This window comes from Oryzias melastigma, linkage group LG20 (assembly GCF_002922805.2).
Source record: "Oryzias melastigma strain HK-1 linkage group LG20, ASM292280v2, whole genome shotgun sequence".
NCBI lineage: Eukaryota > Metazoa > Chordata > Actinopteri > Beloniformes > Adrianichthyidae > Oryzias > Oryzias melastigma.
Window position 1 is genome coordinate 1,812,313 of NC_050531.1, and position 9,058 is coordinate 1,821,370.

The window sequence follows — 9,058 nt, forward strand, 5'->3', positions numbered from 1 at the left end:
GTTCAGCTTCTCCCTGTCAGGCTGACAGAGAAACCGCCGACGTTTGACATTTGACTGTGGAGCCAATCAGAGAGCAGAACGCCGTGAGTCACGGCGAGGTCAGAAGCTATTTTTAAGCCCACAGTAATTACAGAAAAATCCACTGCAGAAGTGTCCATTTGTCAATAAATTATGGACATTGACAGTTTACAGAAGCATAATGGATTCCTGAGCAACCTTATCAGGAGGTCGTGCGAGCGGCGCCGCAGCCGGAGGCTCTTTGTGCCGCTCCAGTCCAATCGGCCCCCAAAGATTTCCCTCTTTTTCATTAATAGCTGAGAGCGCCCTAACAGCAGATTCAGAAAGGCCAATTATTCAAGATGATCCAAATTAACTTCAGGCTCCTTTCAAACATCAGACGGATCCTGACAGAACTGCTGTCAATAAGCAGAGAACCGAGCCGGCGCCATCTCTGGGAGGACGGCGTTCTCCCTCCGCAGCGTCTTCAATGAAACCCAAGTCTTTGTTGTGTTTTCTGTCCAGAGACGCTCGTTAATCAAACGCGGCGACGCTCCGTCTTTGTGTGTTTGTTTCATCCAAACAAGTTATGCAAATAAAATAAAGTTTGAATTAATTTTAATGAGTTCGTAACAAAAGGACTTCAGCTAATTAGCTAAATTCCTGCTCTTTGAAAAACAGATACCGCTGACCCCCCGTTGAACACAGCTACCCCAGAATGGGGGAATATTCGTTGTGTAACTCGTGTGACCGCCGGTCCTGGGGGAGGGGGGGGGGGTATATACAGCTTTAGCTTCAAAGCACTAAAGCGTGTTTTGTATGATTTCCTGCAGCCGCCTGCAGGGACGAAAGGTAGCATCCAGCATCACACGCCTTCGTTTGTGTTCTTGACTTCATTTCCATTTGAAAGTTCTGCTCACGCCCCCCCAGAACCCCCCATCAAAGATAAAAATAGTCCGACTCTAAAGATTGAATGTTTGAGTTTCTTTAACCATCATGTTCTTTCTTCTGCATTAAAGTGGAATAAAATGCTGCGGCTGCGTCTGCGCAGACGCTCGTCCAGGACTGACTGGATGAAGATCCTAATGAAGGTAAAGCAGAGCTACAATTATCCATCAGCAGGACAAAACCCGACAGGAAGCGTTTTTCTGACTCTCAAATAAAATGAAAAAGAAATCCTTCAAACTGCTTTTTCTTCTTCAACACGTCTCATTCTGATAATTAGTTAAAATCATAAAGAAAAGAGCATTTAACAATTTGTTTTCTAGGAAATTTGTACCAAATTTGTACCAAAAATAAAATTGCATAAACAGAAATGTTTTTTCATTTTCACAATGTGACTACATTACTTGTCTCTTAAATAAATTGAAAAATCGATCCTCCAAACCGCGTTTTTATTTTCATCACTCTCATTCTGTGACCTAATTAAAGACAAAGAAAAGGGAATTTAAAGAAAAATGTTTTAAAAGGAAACTGTTAGAATTCTTCTTCATTTCCAACCAAAGCAAAACTAATTTATGAAACCAAATAAGTAATGACTTTGTGTTCTGCAAGTATCAGGAAATATCCTCATCCCAGATCTAGAAACACGTAATAACGTTACGAGATTTTACATTTTCTTTTCTTTTATTCTCAATACTGATCAACATTATTTGACTCCAATTTGGCCCATTGAAAATTCTGGAGATTAAATTTCATTTCTGTTAGGAATCCTCCTTATTCTCACATTTATTTTATCGTTTGCATTTCAGCCTTTTTTCTTTTTAACTTTGTCTCAATTTCATTCAGATCAGGTTAAAGTGAACAAAACCAGATTCTACATTTGAAAAAAAAGTAAACGTCATAAAACAGTTTTAAACTGGAAAGTAAACATTGCAAAATTAAAATAAATATTGACAGTCTGTAATATAAATATTTTACAATTGAAAAAAAATTAGAATATGAAAAATGTTTCTTATCAGCTGCTTTTTGCAATCATTCTCAATGAACAATTTAAATTCAGACTTTTTGTTTTTTTATTGAGTCTAAGTTCATGTGGGGGCGGGGCTTTCTTGCCTATTGGCTAATGATTGAGATGATTGACATGGAGGTTTGGGTGACGTGTTGGTGTTATCCTGATCCTCTGATCTACTTTGATCTTTGGGAGGGGATAATTCCTATTGTACACCACAAATAAACTTTATTTCTACGTGGTTACCATTTGAGGGTAATGTGTTTATTTATTAATTCAATTCAATTCAATTTTATTTATATAGCCCAATATCACAAATTCAATTTGCCTCATTGGGCTTCATGCCTGTAGTTTTTACAGATGCACAGATGGAGTCATAAAATATGCACAATAGGTAAAAACTAAACAGACTATAAAGAACGGTCATCCCTGTCCTTAGACCCTCCCTCGCGGTAAGGAAAAACTCCTAAAAAAACCTGAGTCAGGAAAAAAAGAAGAAACCTTAGGGATTCCCACATGAGGGAGAGATCCCATCCCAGGACGGACAGGCGATACCAGAGCGGTTAAAGAAAAGTTAGCTGCTAAAACTGCATATATGAGGTCTTTAATATAAATACATATTTAGTATTATTATTTTAACCCTTAAGAACCCATAAGAACCGATGGTGACATCATTTTTTTTCATTCCTCTTCGTTTTTTTCAGTTTTTCTTTCAGACTTCGACGAGCAGTTCTCTGAGTTGTACTGAAAGTCGGAGCTGTGGAATCTGAGCAGACATGATGATGATGATGGTTCACTGCTCTGACCTCCTCCATCCTTCAGTCGGAGAAGGTCGATAATCGAAGACTCGACCGCCTTCCATGGACCTCTCCAGCCGTGTGGGAGGGATCAATGTGGAGGAAAACTCAAAGAACAGAAACATGATCTCCATCTTTAGAGTCGATAAAACTTTTAAAATGTTGGGACATAAGAATAGAAAGTTTTCCATCAAGCAAAGAAAAAACAAATCCTGTTAAATCTGTGTGGGTCAATAAGAAGAAGTTGTAAAAACAGTCGTTCTATTTAGAATGAAAAGAGCTTCTCGGCTCTTTTACTGTGTGCCAAAACATTTCAGGGATTCAGGAGCGTTTCTTAAAGTAAATGTTCAAAGTATTTGTGGATTTCATCATTTATGATCCATCATTAGAGTGAGAGAAGTGTCTGGACTCGCGGGAAGAGGCTAAACCCGATACGGCCCTGATCTGCAGCCCTCAGGCACCATTCATTAAAAACTGACAGAAGTTTCAGACCAGGAGCTCCAAAAAAACACCTTTAAAAACTGTTGTTAGATCATCACCTCGTCCACAAACACACAACAGAGAGGAGAGCTTTGTGAAAAGAAGGAGTAGAGATGCAGAAAGCGGCTTCTGAGCGTGTTCAGCTTACAGATGTCGAGTGAGCAAACGGGAAATCTCCTGAAGAATTTGGAATCTAACTTGATTTGAGACTTCATCAAGTCTTTCAGCCTCTGACACACATAAGAAACACACGTGAGAAATGTGGATTCTAGTCTGTTTGCTTTCACACTGAAGTGAAGCGCACCCGAGTTCATCTGCATGAGACCAGACGAGGGATGAGAGGATACAGAGACAAATCGAGATGTTGATCTAGTAAAGCTTTATCGCTTAAAAACCACAAACTATGTTAAAATAAATAAATCAGGAAGTAAATTTCTGTCAAACTACGAGTTTCTCTTCCTGTTGTTTTCTACTGTCTTTGTCATTTATGGAACAAAAAGTCGTCCAATCACAGGCTTGTTTCTACAAAGTGGAGTCAACTCCAATTGGCTGAAGATGACCAACTGTGAGGAATGTTTTTATCTATTTATCTACCACTTTTTTATAGCACTTCAATCAATACCTGAACAAATATATGACTAGGGCTGGGTATTGATAATGTTCTCCAGAACCAATTTGATTCAAATGTGATTGTTTTAACTCTTACGATCCACTCAATTCAGTTTGATTCAATTCGGTTTTGAATTTACATGGTTTATACATTTAGACGCATTTGTTTAGAAATACATAAAAATATTTATATCAATCTCAGACTGTAAATGTGTCCGTGAAATCATTAATAGTTAATATCATCCAGAGTTACATGGATTCTCTAAAGGAGAAGTTCTAACAAAAATGTTCAGATCATTAACATCATAAACATTGTTCTGCTTCTCCTGGTGGACGTTTCAGTTTGACCACTAGGTGGTGATCACGCATAACATTACACTTTATTCCAGAAGAAGAAGAAAGTATGAGGAAAAAACTGTGCTTCAAACCACAAATGGTTACTTTAAGAAATATTAATATAATTCGATTGGCATCAAGATAGCAGACATTTAGTCTTGTAAAAAACAGTTTCTCTGTTAAAAGGGATTTTTGTTCATAGTTTTAATCTCAAATGAATAATACTTGTCTATATTGTGTCCATTTAGGTAAAATAATTCAACTGAATCGCATCGCCACAGTTCATCGAATCTTTTATGTATCGACTGATGGATGATGAGAGAGATCAGGAATATACTTTCCATCAAACTCATTTTGACAGGTGACCTTTGACCCTAAACATCCATCAATCTAATTTTACAGAAGACAGATGGTTTTATATGCATTTTATGTACATTTTATATAAAAACTTAGAATTTATGTAAAACCATCTGTCAAATCAGTTTGATGGAAGGTGTAGGGTCAAAGGTCACCAGTCAAATTCTGTCTATCATGAATGTAAATGTGTATCGAATCTTAAATGAAAACCATCGAACAGAAACCCTTAGTTTTGAAAGAGCCAGAGTTCAGGTGAGATCTCTGGTTTGGTCCAGAAAGATTTCTTCTTTTATCACGATCAAAGAGATCATTCGGTTCTCTGTGCTTCTGTTTGGTGCAGTGTGATTCATGTGTTGTCCCTCCAGAGATTCCAGCTGTGCTCCTGTCCTTGGGCGTGGACCTCGCCTCTGGCTGTTCCAGTTCCATCTGGATGAAGCCCATCTGCTGCACTATTCAAACATGTGGTTGTAGAGTTAGATAAGGTCTCTCTAACAATCCTGGTACATCTCCTGTCCATCCCAGGAGAGGGTCCTCCTCCATGCGGACATCCCAGAGGTTCCTTCTTTTTTTCCCCCAAGAATCCCTTTTTGGGAGATTTTCCTTAACGGGGAGGAAGTCTAAGGACCAGGATGTCATTATAAGTCATTTTAAGTGTGTATGAGTCAACTTTGTTAGAGTAATCCATGCTTTCTATTTAGTTTCCTGGTGACTGGGAAACATTTGGGCTGAAATCTGCAGAAGAAGGCCTCAGTCTGAACTGGTGGAGCTTTTCCCTGAAATGAAGTGAATTCCACAACGTGGAATCTGCTGCAAACACAGCCGCCCTTCTCCGGCTTGTTTTTCCTCTGGCCAGCCCTCAGGCAAACTGATTCTTATTTGTAGCCGTAATTCAAAGAAATTAACAGCAAAAGGATTTCTTACTACTTAAATAATCAGTTCTACTCCTTCTATAGCCTCACATTTTATCAGACAAGGCCAAACAAGAAAGATTTTCTAATTTCATCATTTTACTAATGAATGCTGTTTCTTCATGTTAATCTTCTGCTCAGAACTTCTGACCCTCTGAAGTGACATTCACTCTGAGACCGTCAGACTGCGAGGAACACGAAGATCAAGTGGAATGCATTTGTGCGCAGCAGCTGAGGAGCTTTCTTTCCGTCTGCGAGGCGTGAATGAGTGGGACATGTTGGGCTTGTTTACCCTCAGAAGGAATGACTGATCTCCTCACCATCTGTCCCCTCTGGATGGGAAAGCCAAAGATCTTCTCAAACTCACGTCGGAGCGCTTCATGCCATCACAGATTTGCATTTTGTATCAGAGAACAAACCGTCCGCTTGTTGGTAAACTGGTTCTTCACATGGAAACAGCAGCATGTTCTTCTGAACGTATGAGCTTCACCATGAACCTGGACGCTTCGTTATGTTCTCAGGGATCATGGTCGAATCCTGACTGACATGTTTGGATACGAGATATATTCTGTTTGAATCACTGAAAAAGGAACTTGAGACCTAAAAACCCTTTAAGACTTCCTTCTTCAGGGAAAAAAAACCAAAAAGTTCTAAAACAAAAGAGGATTCCTGTGACAAATGTGAAAGCTGAGGTCACTTCAAGGCTGTTAAATTGGAAAATTATGGATAAAATAAATGTGAAAAAGAGAACAAAATGTCCTCATAAGGAAGTCCTTAGACAACCATAGATCAAATTTGGTGAAAGTCCTCCTCCAATCACCTTTTGATCTGTTTTAACATCGTTCCCGGTGACTTTTGAAATGATGATTAAGGCTGTTTTTTTTAGCAAAACTGAAAAAAAAAAATCCTTTTCTAAGACATATTTTCCAGAGGTACGATAGTTCATTAGAAATTTGCCTCTAAACTGTGGGTGGAGAAACTCCGGCCCCCTTTCCCCTCCCCGTTACTGACACCTTGGAGCCTCTTCCCCCCACCAGCATCATTTATGTCACATTCTGTTTCACACTACATGTTTTTGTCTGCTCCTGATTCATGACAATTTAACCCTTGAACTCTCTCACCCTTATACTGATGTGTGATCCCTCCACACAAGTGGACAAAAGTGGACAGGATCTTATGTTCAAGGACACCAGTGAAGATAAAAAAAAATAAATCATAGAAAAGTTCAGTGTGCTGTCTTGTGGGTCCAGATGACCCCACTTTTAAAGTAAACATGTCTAAGATAGCACAAGGGTTAAATAAAATACTCAGAAACTCAATTTTAAGATTGATTTTCTTACTGTCCTCTATCATCAGACAAATACCAAAAGAGTATCTTAAATCACCTCTTTCATCAGGGCGGGTCTTAAACGTGACTCACTGCAGGCAGAAGCAGTTTAACGCAGGCAGGTCCAAAGTCTGGCCTCTTCTAAAAAATGATTTGTAGGATTTCTTTATTGTGGTCAGCTAAATTCTGTTCCAAACATGGGACAACGCTAGCGCTGGACCATTCTGCAGCGCCTTCATTAATACATTTTCTTTAAGTCGACTGTGGAGAAGTTCTTCAAGGAGAAAAAAAAAAACTCTACCAAACCAAGTGCAGATCGGTGAGAGCTGATGGGAAAATATGCCGACAGCTGAGCCCCAATGAGACACTTTGGGCTACATTAATAACATTTGACACTCCAGCTTTAGACTCTTTATTCTTAGAGTTTCCACCCCTCATACTAGAACTAATCAAGCAGCTGGAGGTGAAAGTAAACAGAAATCCAGGTGGAATCCTCCTTCCTGCCCTGTTGAGGAGCTTCAACAGAAGAATGAGACATGGTGGAACGTGCTGCACAGCTTTTATTTCAGGTGTAAACCTGTAGAAGGTTCAGCTGTGGTCACATGTTCCTCCTGCAGCCAGAAGGCCTCGAGGACCAGTCTAGGCTGCTTCCTGGACACATCTGGACCAGTGAGGTCTCTGCAGTCCTGATTGGACCGTCAGGAACCTGTGAGATGGAGAACCTGCAGACGCGTGCAGAGCCTCATCAGAGCGCCGCTGGCGAGTAGTGGAAGCGCCTGAACAGGACTCTCCTCTGTTTGTAGCGAGTGTGAGACCTGGCAGCGCGGCCTCGGGTCCACGAGTTTACACTGGTAAGAACGGGCTGCTGGTTGCTGTTCAAGTCGGATCCAGAACGCCGGCCTCCAGATGACGGGCTGCTGGGAGCAGCACGCCCACCCCCCTCCTCACCCTCTGCGCTCCGGAGGAGTCTGGGAGATGCGGCAGGATTCACCGGAGACAAATCCTTCCTGTAGTAAGGAGTTAAATCGATCAGGAGGGGGACGACCTTTGGTGTGAGGGAGACAGCTGCAGGACGACACGTTCAGAATCAGCGTCAGAGTCAACGGATCATCCAAATGAGTAGATTTACCTCCTGGTGGTGAAGAGCAGGAGATGATTCCAACCAGAAGACAGGGAATCAGAAATGCAGATCTGCAAACACACTCAGCTTCAGACTCCCAGCAGCAGCTGGGTGGATCAGAGAGTGGAGTGGAAGTGACTCACCTCATCCTGCTGCTCTGTGATCTGTGAACCAGCACCAAGTCCAGAACCGTCTGCTGAAGCTGCAGGAGCTTTTTCTGCAGGAACCGGCTGGAGCTGATTGTCAAACACCAACAGCTGTGAGAGGAAGCTGCAGCTGATGACGGTGCTGCTGCTTCCTGTCCTTCACACGCTGCAGAGAAACCATCTGAAGCAAATGAATTCACCCGGAAAAGTCAGGATTCCATGAGATGGATCAGACAGGAATGAAGGAAAAAGTGGGATTTTCTTATTTTAGTTTGCACCTTTTTAGGTGTTAGCAGAAGGAGGAAGAAGGAGAAAGAGCAGACAGCAGGACCTCACCTCTACAGGTGAGTTCACGTCTTCATTTTTAGACTACTCTGAAGTTAGTTTTATCCAATTGTTGGACTTTCAGACAGTCGAAATGATCCCTGCCACCAGTAAACAACACGTTTTCCAGCTGACATAAACCATGTAAACATGTTTGCTCCTTCAGCTGAACTCCAACTTTCCTGGTTGTTTCATAACTGTGATGCTGGAAGCTCGTTTTCTGTGTTCAGTCCTAAAGTTTGGTCATTTCTCCTAACTGTTCAGTCAGAACTCAGTCGGTGGTTCCTCTCGGGGAGGATGCCGAGCGTGTTTTCAGCTCAGGGTTTCTGTGATTCGTATCGGCTCTTTTGCAGAAACTCATTTCAATCATTTTTCACGACTTTTCTGCTGCTGCAGTCAGAGATGTTCTGTCATCAATGCTGCATCATCTTTGACACGTATTTTATTCCCCGTTTTCTCAGAATCATTTTAGCGTTTTTTGCTTTTTCAAATTTTACATTTAAATTATTTCAAAAAAGTCTAAAAAGAGAAAGTGTGTATATAGTTTAATTAAAATGTCTCTTAACATTCAGAGTTACTTTGTCCTTTTGGGTTTGGGTCGAGGTCACCTTTGGTTCTGGGGGATTTCTCCTTTTTTTGTGTTTCCGTGCAGTTCTGGCTTCAGGAGCCCACCTGGGTTCACCTGTTTGGTCCCAGCGGGTCTTTC

General features: G+C 41.1%; 1 long non-coding RNA gene across 1 annotated transcript; it reads left to right on the forward strand.

Annotated features, from left to right (window-relative positions):
• The first annotated feature begins 1,015 nt into the window (after positions 1-1,015).
• Positions 1,016-2,979, forward strand: LOC118600220. Its single transcript, XR_004949813.1, has 2 exons — positions 1,016-1,088; positions 2,653-2,979. It is a non-coding gene; the product is annotated as an uncharacterized LOC118600220 (long non-coding RNA).
• The last annotated feature ends 6,079 nt before the right edge of the window (positions 2,980-9,058 follow it).